A 12,047-nucleotide genomic window follows, 5' to 3' on the forward strand; every position below is an offset into this window, starting at 1 on the left:
AGCAATGAAGCGCGTCAATGACTGGGCAAGTACAACTCAAACCGAACTTGCAGGCATATACCTTGCCACTGAATTTTTAAAAGACAAAGGCAGTGGACTTATATACTGTGACTCGCAGAGTGCACTCCTGGCATTGAACGCACATAGTAGTGACACCCAGAAAATAGTCAGTGATATTCGAATGAATGTTTTAGCTGCCAAAGAAAACAGATTTGAGATTAAATTCCTATGGATACCATCACATGTTGGCATCTCAAGGCATGACACTGTTGATATGCTTGCTAAGTCAGCCTGCAGAAAACCAGTGGTAGAAATTGATATGGGTGTTTCATTAGCAGTGATAAAGAGAATACTTAAACAAATATCTAATGAAAATCTCACCGACCTAACAAATTCACAAAGACCTGAAAGTTGTAGCATTAAATATTATGATAGATATCGTGAGGAGACATTCACATATGGGACTAATAGAACAAGAACCCGGCAATGTGATGTTATAGTGGCCAGAATACGCCTGGGATATAGACGTACCTGGCAGCTTTCTCAAAACCCAAATGTCGAGTACACAATGTGTCAACTTTGTGAAAGAGAAAACATGCACTCTCTTGAACATTATATTGCAGAATGTCACATACTGACTGACTTTCGCCCTCCTGGGCTGAGGTATGCTGAACTCTGTAGTTACTATATGAGTACTGGAACACTTGATGATATATTGGACTTGTATCCAAGATTGACCATGTAATATATCAATCATACAATGTATATATATGATGTAACTATATAACCTGAGCTTGTAAAAGCACCTTCATCACCTTCAGTGATTAAGTGCTTAATTGCACACTAGTTTCTTTATCAGCTACCTCACCCTGTCAGGGTAAATGAGACAAATGTATGTGAATGCATGTGTGTGTGTGTATATGTGTGTGTGTATGTATATGTATGGGTATAAAGCATATATGGAAGCTGATCAGAATTACATTTCACCTTTGTGAATGTACATTAATGACACTATGTAAAAGACACATCTAATACTTTATGTAGGGCATACGTAAATCTGTGTATCTATGTATTTACATATGTAGGTTAGCTTAGCATTTTAAAAGCACTGAATCACCTTCTGTGGTTGAGTGTTCAATAAACCCTTGAACTATATGTTTAACACTTCTCTAACCCTGTCTATGGAGGACAGAAGAAAATGTATATATGCTGGTTAGCATTGTAAATGTCTGGCCACATCTGTGGTAGAAAAAAAAAAAAAAAAAACTGCCAGGCCAAGTGACTACCGTCACCACACAGCTTACACACTTTTGTCTGCTTAGGTAGTTCTGGCTCGTGTTTACCTGCAGTGTACCCCGTTCCCCGGGGATACCCTCTACCGGTACCCTGGTTCTGGTGGTACTTCCTGTTGCTTCCTGAGCAGGCGTGTATCGTGGTGGAGCAGGAGTGAACCTGCCTCCACGTGCTCCCTCCTCGCTGCCCACGAGTACCCTGATGGGGTCCCCACGACACACCACTCGTATTGTGTCCCTGGAACACCCTTGGCTCCCAGCCCTTATTATTGTTACGTCGAGGAGCACCTCGCCCCTTGCCCTTGGAATGTGTGACCCCCGCCGCGGGTCCATCCTCCACTGGCTGAGCTACTGGGGCCCAGAGCTGAGCCTGTCTCTCTTGCGTGTCTGCAAGATTTGCCTGTTCCTTAGGGGACACTTCCTTGAAAATGTCATCCTCTGTCAGTTTGTGTCGGGCTATTCTCCGCCCAAAACACTGCATGTTTCACCGCTTCCTTAAAAGACTTAGCTTCCCTGCAGTGTAACGCACTTTCCCGCGGTACTGCACCGAAAAAAACACTCCGTTGCATAGAATCTCTTACTACCCCCGTGAACTGCGTTTCCGTCCGCTCAATCACATCACCCAAGAGTCTTATTCTATGGCCAAACGCCCTTAATTGTTCCCCTGGTTCCCGTTTAAGTGCAGCTAACTGAGCCTTTAGTTCTACTGCATCGTGCTGCACATCGTAATGATCTATCAGCTCCTGCTTAAACTCGCTATAACTAATTTCCGCCGAGTTGAGCAGGGTCTTTGCTTCCCCTTTCACCTTGGAATATGCCAATGCAATCTTTGCCTGATCCGACCATGACCCCACACTAGTCGCCTTCTCTAGAGCAAAGAAAAATGTTCTAATATCCGTCAGTAACTGACCTTTCGAATCCCGTTTGGCGCCCCAAAACGTGGGTATGTCTCCATATACCTTAGGTCCTGCATTAGTCGTCTCATGCGTGCTCAACACATTTTTCAACCACTGTGCAACCTGCCCAATTGTCTCTGACGCTGCTGCCTGCGCCGTAAGCAACGCCGCCGTGTTATCACCACTCACCCTGACCGACATTACTCGTGGCCTGGCCACTGGCGCCCCTATTACTACCCGTACCCGTCATGGCTACTCGCCCCTTATGTGCTCGTGTATGAACCAGCTTGACGCTTTGCCGTACAGTAACCTTACTTGGCCTTATTCCCTTAATCTCACTAGAATCACTTATAATTTTAAGCCACCATTAACAACGTCACTTATCAGTTCCCCACACTACTGTTTCCACCCCTTAGGGGACTTTTCCCTGCCGCACAACGTGGCCACTCCACTTGGCCACACACCTTGGCCCCACACCCCACTATGGCCACTCCCTGGCCCCACACCCCACTATGGCCACTCCCTGGCCCACACACCTTCCCTTCCTCACTCCAATATCCACCGTCCTGAACACAACCCGACGTCTACCAATTCCCGAACATTCCCTCACCAACAAAACCAGTAACACACTTCCTTCATCTCTCAAAGTGTTCCAAACCTGTTTGCGCTGCCACCAAATATGTCGTGACGCTGAACCCCGGTTCATTCCGAACACAGCAATTACACAACACACAACACCTTGCCTCAGCAACCGTTACTGCCACCTATACTCCTACACACACCAGACCCTTAAGGCGTACCACCAGGTTTGTACTGGAACACAATGAATGAACATATGGAAGGTATTTAAAGGCCGTCGGGTTTTGTCATTTAATTACAAAGAATAGACTCTGACAAATAATAACATATTAACATACTCTATTTGGTCAATACTGTATCAAAGCTTTTGATACAGTGCCACATGAAAGACTGATTAAAAAAATAGAGTCTCATGGTATTGGGGGTGCTATATTAAGCTGGATTAGGGCATGGCTATACCAAAGGAAACAGAGAGTTAGTATAAATGGAATCAAGTCAGAGTGGGAAAATGTTGTAAGTGGAGTGCCTCAAGGCTCTGTCCTGGGACCTCTGTTGTTTATAATATATATAAATGATTTAGATTCAGGTTTGAGTAGCAACATTTGCAAATTTGCCGATGATACGAAAATCGGTAGGGAAATTAATTCGGAGGAGGACTCACTATCACTTCAAGTTGATCTAGATAGGGTTTTGAAATGGTCAAAGGATTGGCAGATGCAGTTTAATGTTGATAAATGTAAAGTTCTGAGGTTAGGTAATGATGATAGAGTTACAAGATACGAGCTAGATGGTGTTGTGATTGCGAAGTCGGATTGCGAAAGGGATCTGGGAGTTATGATTAGTAAAAATTTAAAACAAAAGGATCAATGCATAAATGTTCGTAATAAGGCAAATCGGACACTTGGATTTATTAATCGCAGCGTTAGTAACAAGACACCTGGTGTGGTTCTCAAGCTATATCTTGCTCTAGTTAGGCCCCATTTAGATTATGCAGTTCAGTTTTGGTCGCCATATTATAGAATGGATATAAATTCACTTGAACGTGTCCAGCGTAGGATGACTAAGTTAATTCCCCAAATTAGAAATCTTTCATATGAAGAAAGATTAACAAAGCTTAAGTTGCATTCACTGGAAAGGCGAAGAGTTAGGGGTGACATGATAGAGGTTTACAAGTGGATGAATGGACATAACCGGGGGGATATTAATAGGGTATTAAAAGTATCAACACAGGACAGAACACGAAACAATGGATATAAATTGGATAAGTTTAGATTTAGGAAAGACTTGGGTAAATACTGGTTCAGTAACAGGGTTGTTGATTTGTGGAACCAATTGCCGCGTAACATTGTGGAGGTGGGGTCCCTCGATTGTTTCAAGCACGGGTTGGACAAGTATATGAGTGGGATTGGGTGGTTATAGAATAGGAGCTGCCTCGTATGGGCCAATAGGCCTTCTGCAGTTACCTTTGTTCTTATGTTCTTATGTTCTTAATACACTTCCAATACCCATAGACCACTTGACCTCCGCGATCACCACCCACACTCGTTACTTCCGCCTAAGTCCCTAATACGGAATGATTACTACAACGCTCCACACCCGGTTAGTCTTTCATTCAATACTCACATACTGCAGACTTAACTTGGTCACTAAGATCACATCAGGTTCTCGCATAGCTGTCTGCTGCACTTCGCTACTGCCGCAAACAGAGATCCAGAGGACTTCTCAGTTCAACTCCCACAATCAGACTGACTTTAGCCAACCATGGCCTCAAACATTTCACCACGCCTCTCAAGGAAGGTAAAATCCGATTAACCTTATCCCTAGAGCGGTAACCTTGATCCTTGAAGCCTGACGAAGAATAATTCCTCTTTCCAGGAATTATTAATTTGGCTAAACAGCTTCGGTCTTAATCCATTGACCTTTCTTAGATATGTGATCCATAGTCTGTCTACTTAACATGTACTTCCAATCATCATTCGTTAAGTGTTGTAGTAATGATCCTCTAGCTAATAATTCCTACTAACTTGTGGATTACAACACACGTATCTAATTTGGGATGTTTGGGATATTTTGAAAACTGCAGGGGGGTTTGGGCAAAATGTGACCCACCGCCGCTTTCAGTAATTGGCATATGTTTGGTATAAAAAGTCGGAATTTCAAACTGCGAATAGGTGCAGAGAGCCAGAATTTGGGTCCAAAATATGGCTCAGGTATCGAATTTGGGATGTTTGGGATATTTTGAAAACTGCAGGGGGGTTTGGGCAAAATGTGACCCACCGCCGCTTTCAGTAATTGGCATATGTTTGGTATAAAAAGTAGGAATTTCAAACTGCGAATAGGTGCAGAGAGCCAGAATTTGGGTCCAAAATATGGCTCAGGTATCGAATTTGGGATGTTTGGGTTATTTTCAAAACTGCAGGGGGGGTTTGGGCAAAATGTGACCCACCGCCGCTTACAGTAATTGGAATAATTTTGGTATAAAAAGTCGGAATTTCAAACTGCGAATAGGTGCAGAGAGCCAGAATTTGGGTCCAAAATATGGCTCAGGTATCGAATTTGGGATGTTTGGGATATTTTGAAAACTGCAGAGGGGTTTGGGCAAAATGTGACCCACCGCCGCTTTCAATAATTGGCCGATTTTTTGTATAAAAAGTCGGAATTTCAAACTGCGAATAGGTGCAGAGAGCCAGAATTTGGGCCCAAAATATGGCTCAGGTATTGAATTTGGGATGTTTTGAAAACAGCAGGGGGGTTTTGGGCAAAATGTGACCCAATGCTGCTTTCAGTAATTGGCACATTTTTGGTATAAAAAGTCTGAATTTCAAACTGCGAATTGGTGCAGAGAGCCAGAATTTGGGTCCAAAATATGGCTCAATTATCGAATTTGGGATGTTTGGGATATTTCTAAAACTTCAGGGGAGTTTGGCCAAAATGTGACCCACCGCCGCTTTCAGTAATTGGCATATTTTCGGTATAAAAAGTCGGAATTTCAAACTGCGAATAGGTGCAGAGAGCCAGAATTTGGATCCAAAATATGGCTCAGGTATCGAATTTGGGATGTTTGGGATATTTTGAAAACTGCAGGGGGGTTTGGGCAAAATGTGACCCACCGCCGCTTTCAGTAATTGGCATATCCCTTGCCAACAGGTGTCTACTGGAAAAGGGAATAAAACACTGCATAACTTGGGGAAACAATGTATCTACGCTAAGGTTGACAAACATAACAATTAAATAATACAGATAATAGTCAGAAATATTTTTTAGCATGCAATAATATTAATAAAATCTTTATTGAGCAATGAGCAATCCCACCAGCACATGAATTCTAATTTGGGAAAATACACAATCATCTAACCAGAGAATTAACCGAGTATTAGCTAAAATAACCATCTTCTTGAGGTTATCTTGAGATGATTTCGTGGCATTTTAGTGTCCCCGCGGCCCGGTCCTCGACCAGGCCTCCACCCCCAGGAAGCAGCCCGTGACTGCTGACTAACACCCAGGTACCTATTTTACTGCTAGGTAACAGGGGCATAGGGTGAAAGAAATTCTGCCCATTGTTTCTCGCCGGCGCCTGGGATCGAACCCAGGATCACAGGATCACAAGTCCAGCGTGCTGTCCGCTCGGCCGACCGACTCCCATTACCAAGGAGTTAACTTAAAACATGTCTCCTCTCGACCAAAGCTGCCAGCCTCTGCCCAAGCGTCGGATCCCAGGGCAGGCGTCTACCACAATATCAACTAAATATCCACATAAACTATTGTAGAAATTCTACTAACAAAATGTAGTACTAATATTCAAATCATTATTAATCATAAGAGTATTGTAGAGGTGACCCACGTGTTACAACAATAGTACAGTAATATTTCACCTGGAACTGTCGTCGTAGGGAGAGGAAGGGCTGGTAGGGTAGGTGGAGCAAGTCTAGGCTCCTCAGGAAGGGTAGGACAGAGGGAGTCAATGCCTCTTAGGGGTCCTATGGGCACATATCCTAAGTGCCAGTGGTGCCGGGCAGGCGTCGTCCGCGTTGGGTCACATGCAGTTCAAATCTGGCCCACTCGGCCTGCGCGGGCTGCCGCGCGGGTAGGCTGTGCGCCGTCGCCGTCCACCAATCAGGGCACAGCCCTGCCTATACTGTAAAATGTCTCCTTTGGCGGGCACTTTGAATGTGGTTCCCTCTACAGTATATAATAATGTTACATTACTCAATATAATTTACTGGCAAACAATAATAAGAATTAGTCAAGGTTGAACTATACTCACTCGCTTGACATCAAGTTCCCACACTGGCCACATCCAAATATGGTCAACCCCCCACACGGAGAAACCAACATGAAAATACTTGCAAAAGCCTCATACAATATAATGCAACTCAGGCACACAACAGCATGCTACAATATATAACATACAAGAATCTAATATCATACAACTGGATACTATAATAATTATAGAACAAGGCAATAGTAATATAAGCATCAAGAGTAATGTTAGAATCCTAGTAAGATTCGTAACAGCAGGACTCGGGGTCGAAGGTGTCACTTACTCTACAGGCAGCATAACGGAGGCAAAAACATTGAGCGTTGCCCTGAGAGAAGGAGACAGAGCAACCTTCAAACTCTCAAAAAGTGAGTGGGGACCCAGGGGTCGCATCCATTGGACCCCTTTCACCCCTACAGGGCTTCCCAGAGCCCTAAGACAGGTTTTGTTAAGGGTAAGCCCAGCCAGGGTACTGCTAACTGGCACCCAAGTCTACCAAACAAATTTCTAAAACTGAACCCCCGGGACGTGTCCACTCACGGGGGCCAAGCAGGGGAACCACCGAGCCCAGGAGGTCAGGGTCCTAATATAACAGGGGGCAGGGGAACAAAAGCAGGCCCCCCCACTAGGTACAAAAGCAGGCTCCCCCCACTAGGTACAAAAGCAGGCCCCCCCACTAGGTACAAAAGCAGGCCCCCCCACTAGGTACAAAAGCAGGCCCCCCCCCACTAGGTACAAAAGCAGGCCCCCCCACTAGGTACAAAAGCAGGCCCCCCCCCACTAGGTACAAAAGCAGGCCCCCCCCCACTAGGTACAAAAGCAGGCCCCCCCACTAGGTACAAAAGCAGGCCCCCCCCCACTAGGTACAAAAGCAGGCCCCCCCCACTAGGTACAAAAGCAGGCCCCCCCCCACTAGGTACAAAAGCAGGCCCCCCCCCCACTAGGTACAAAAGCAGGCCCCCCCCACTAGGTACAAAAGCAGGCCCCCCACTAGGTACAAAAGCAGGCCCCCCCTCTAGGTACAAAAGCAGGCCCCCCCACTAGGTACAAAAGCAGGCCCCCCCCACTAGGTACAAAAGCAGGCCCCCCCCCACTAGGTACAAAAGCAGGCCCCCCCACTAGGTACAAAAGCAGGCCCCCCCCACTAGGTACAAAAGCAGGCCCCCCCCCACTAGGTACAAAAGCAGGCCCCCCCACTAGGTACAAAAGCAGGCCCCCCCCCACTAGGTACAAAAGCAGGCCCCCCCCCACTAGGTACAAAAGCAGGCCCCCCCACTAGGTACAAAAGCAGGCCCCCCCCCACTAGGTACAAAAGCAGGCCCCCCCACTAGGTACAAAAGCAGGCCCCCCCCCACTAGGTACAAAAGCAGGCCCCCCCCCACTAGGTACAAAAGCAGGCCCCCCCCACTAGGTACAAAAGCAGGCCCCCCACTAGGTACAAAAGCAGGCCCCCCCTCTAGGTACAAAAGCAGGCCCCCCCACTAGGTACAAAAGCAGGCCCCCCCCACTAGGTACAAAAGCAGGCCCCCCCCCACTAGGTACAAAAGCAGGCCCCCCCCACTAGGTACAAAAGCAGGCCCCCCACTAGGTACAAAAGCAGGGCACTCAGCACTCAGTACAGGGCACTCAGCACTCAGTACAGGGCACTCAGCACTCAGTACAAGGCACTCAGCACTCAGTACAGGGCACTCAGCACTCAGTACAAGGCACTCAGTACAGGGCACTCAGCACTCAGTACAGGGCACTCAGCACTCAGTACAGGGCACTCAGCACTCAGTACAGGGCACTCAGGGAAGGGAACCCTAAGCACATGCAGCCCGAGTACCTGTGAATAATAGATTATTACTCCCTGCTCACAGGCCACTGTAAGAGCAGTACTGAACACAAGGCATAGCACAACAGAGAGAATCTGGAGCTGGAGCCACACGACTGAGCCTTATCACATCAGCCGAGAACTGGGGTGTGGATCGCTGGCATGAGGGGTCTGAGGCTCCCCCTTCCCCCTCCCGGGGGTGGGGGGGGGAGCTGAGTAGACAAGTGACACGGCACATGTGACATCATGCTCGTTTTCATTTGGGGAGTTGAGTCCACTCGTTAGTTTCAGTAGTGGTTTTAACCAGAAGAGGGACTTGTTTTGAGGCGCTTGCCTTTCTGGGTGCCTGGCCTGGTCAATGGCAGACATAGAATGCTCCAAATCACATGTGCAGTTCTATAGGTCATTGCTCCTCGTGCCTCTCTGAGGGGGCCAGGTTCTGGCTCGTGGTCCCTGGTAGGCCTAAAACTTCATTCACACTGATGCCAAAGTGTAATAATACTGTATACATATCTGCCTGGATAGCTCTAGGGAGCCTCCGGGCTCTCACCTAGAAAATGACGTTTCATTACATTCAAAGCTGGTTTTTTATTGTTTTGTGTGATGGAACTAAAAAGGAGTTCCCAGAAACCTTGGCAAGATGAGAAGGCTCAACTGTATCTACACTCGAATTGAAAGGGACAACCCTCGTAGCTTCCGAAGGGATATCCCAAAGAATAACCCCAACCCTAAACCTGCTACTGGGCCAGGGGCAGGGGGAAAAAGAGAAGGGCAAACCCCCTGCCCAAAGGAGAAAGAAGGAAAAGGAGGTATGGACAAAATCACCGCCTATTCCATGAGACAAGCATCATTTGCTAGCCCCGGACCTCAAACCGGGGACACAACCTTGACTGCTGCAATCCAGGAACTAAAGACACCAGCAGTTGCTGCCAGAAGCCCCTCCAAAATTGGCAGAGTAGAGCAACTTGAAGGGAGCATCCCCTTCATGACTCAGGGCCAAAGGTGTCACAGACCCAACAGGTAGCAGTGGAGGCAGACAAACTGAACATTGCCACAAAGCATGGATGGTGCGCAACCCAGAGATTTGCTCGAAGTGAGAGCAGGGATGGTGGGTGGATCACAAGGACCACCAAACCCATAGGGGTTTTCCAGGGCTTGCAGGGTGAATGTTCCCTGCAGGTATGCCCAGGCACTGTTATTGCTATGCTGGTAACTCCTATATAATTGTATAGGTTTCCCTATTAACACCCAATACCACCAGAAAGAGCAAGAGAGAAACCAAAAAGGGGAACATCCATGCCCAGACACTAGGTAAACCTAATAAGTCAGGAATGGCACAAATAAACCCCCCTTAGAGGAATGAGGGCACAATGAAAAATAAAGACCATAAAAGGACCGAATTACCAATTAAGTACCACTAACTCTCAAGATACCCGACCGTGGAACACAGAAGAATAGCAGACCAAACCAGGTATGGTAATCTGGAAGGCCTACCTCAGTGCGCCCCACCAGCATATAAACACACTCGACCCAAGGAGAGACTGACAGTCCAAGACAATACGCTTACCTTCAGGGCGAGAGCCACCACAAGCATGGAGACCCCTTTAGGGAGTGAACCCTGACCACGCAAGGACAGCACTTAATGAGCGCACATGGAAGGTAGCCCTGGGCACATGCAGCTCCAAGAACACTAAACTCCTGGCTCACGTTGCACAACCATACACAGAAAAAGCCTCGAGGGCAAAACACCACTGAGCTGAAACAAAGACCAGAGTCAGAACAATGAGAGAGGAACTAGGCACATACATATCAGCATTAGAACTGAGGGTGGAGCAGTTGGCTGACACCTGACTGCCTCCCTCCTTCCCCCAAATGTTGAGGGAGGTGGAGGCAAATGAGCTAGCTCAAGTTTCATGAATTTTCAATTGTTTGTTTACATTGTTGTTCATTTGGTGGTTTTGAGGCTGTGGTCTATTTTGTTGCATTGACTTTCTGGGTGCCTTGCTTTGGTGGTGGCAAACAGAAATAAGTTGACAAATTTTTTTCATAACTGCCTTTGCTCCCTGCACCTGTGAGGTGGGTCAGGTTCTGTCAATACCAACTCCACAACTGATGGCACCTTGTAGTTTGGCACTATATCAGTATAGTAGCTTCAGGGAGCCACTAGGGGCTTTCCCCTGAAAAAAATAGGTTGTGGAAATAATAAGACTCAAATAGTAGTTATATCATCTAAGACTAGCCGGTGTGGCACTGTTCCAGGTCTAAAACAGACTTACTTGTTCATCCACACCTTAATCTCTGAACCATTTAGGTTTAAGGTGTTCCACTCAATACAATAATTTAGTGATGTTTGCAATGCTGGACAGTTCTTAGAATTATGATACTGAGGATATAACAGTTAATGTGTTTCTTTTTTCTCCTGTGCAGGAACGCAATGTGGAAGTGTTATTCTGCTACGAGGCCTATGATGTAGTAGTTCTCATGCAGCTACGGGAATTCACTAACAGGAAAATTGTTTCTGTAGAGAAAGAAAAGCGTCAGGATAAAGAAGCAGTTGATTACGAAGGAAGTAAGAAACTTAACAACTTTTGTATAACTTTTCTAACTGGCTGCTAAGAAGACAGAAAAAACATTATGTTCATGAGTTTTTATTCATTTTTTGGTGAAAATTTAAAAAAAATTCTGATATTACTGCTAATTCCCCTCCTCTTTTAATTTATATATTAATGTGAAATAACTGGTGTCCCATAATTTTCTGTTCTCGTAAGTTTCCAATTGTCTACATTCATCTACAATCTGGATTAATTAAAATTCCATAATGCCCATTGAATCTTTGCACACAAGTGCATTCAAATCATTAATTTGATTTTTAATACTGCTTTTGTTATTGTATTTTCTGTGAGGAAAATTGTCAGCTCTCTGGAGCTATCACACTGAATAACTGCCATACTACTAGGTGTCATCAGTTGCCGAGTTATGTTGGCCTTTTGTGGACTATGAGAAAAAAGTCCACTACGGGCTCACCATAGCCCGTGCTACTTGGAACTTTTTGTTCCAAGGAACGAATCTTATACAACAAAACAACTATGAGCCAGATCCTGCCCCCCCCCCTCAGAGAGGAGCAGGGAGCAATGGCCTGTGAACACTTTAAATAAATGTAAAGTTTATCATCTTTTCCACCATCCAAGGGAAGGCTCCTAGCAAGATAA

The 12,047-nt window shown here is 46.0% G+C and overlaps 1 long non-coding RNA gene across 1 annotated transcript in view; it reads left to right on the top strand.

The window, feature by feature from the left end:
• LOC138370675 (uncharacterized) overlaps positions 1–11,407 on the top strand; it is a 29,036-nt gene extending 17,629 nt beyond the window's left edge. Inside the window, exon 3 of the long non-coding RNA XR_011230199.1 lies at positions 11,266–11,407. This is a non-coding gene — a long non-coding RNA (uncharacterized lncRNA). The remainder of the gene's footprint in view (positions 1–11,265) is intronic.
• Positions 11,408–12,047: the final 640 nt, after the last annotated feature.

Source organism: Procambarus clarkii, chromosome 33 (assembly GCF_040958095.1).
Source record: "Procambarus clarkii isolate CNS0578487 chromosome 33, FALCON_Pclarkii_2.0, whole genome shotgun sequence".
Taxonomy (NCBI): Eukaryota; Metazoa; Arthropoda; class Malacostraca; order Decapoda; family Cambaridae; genus Procambarus; species Procambarus clarkii.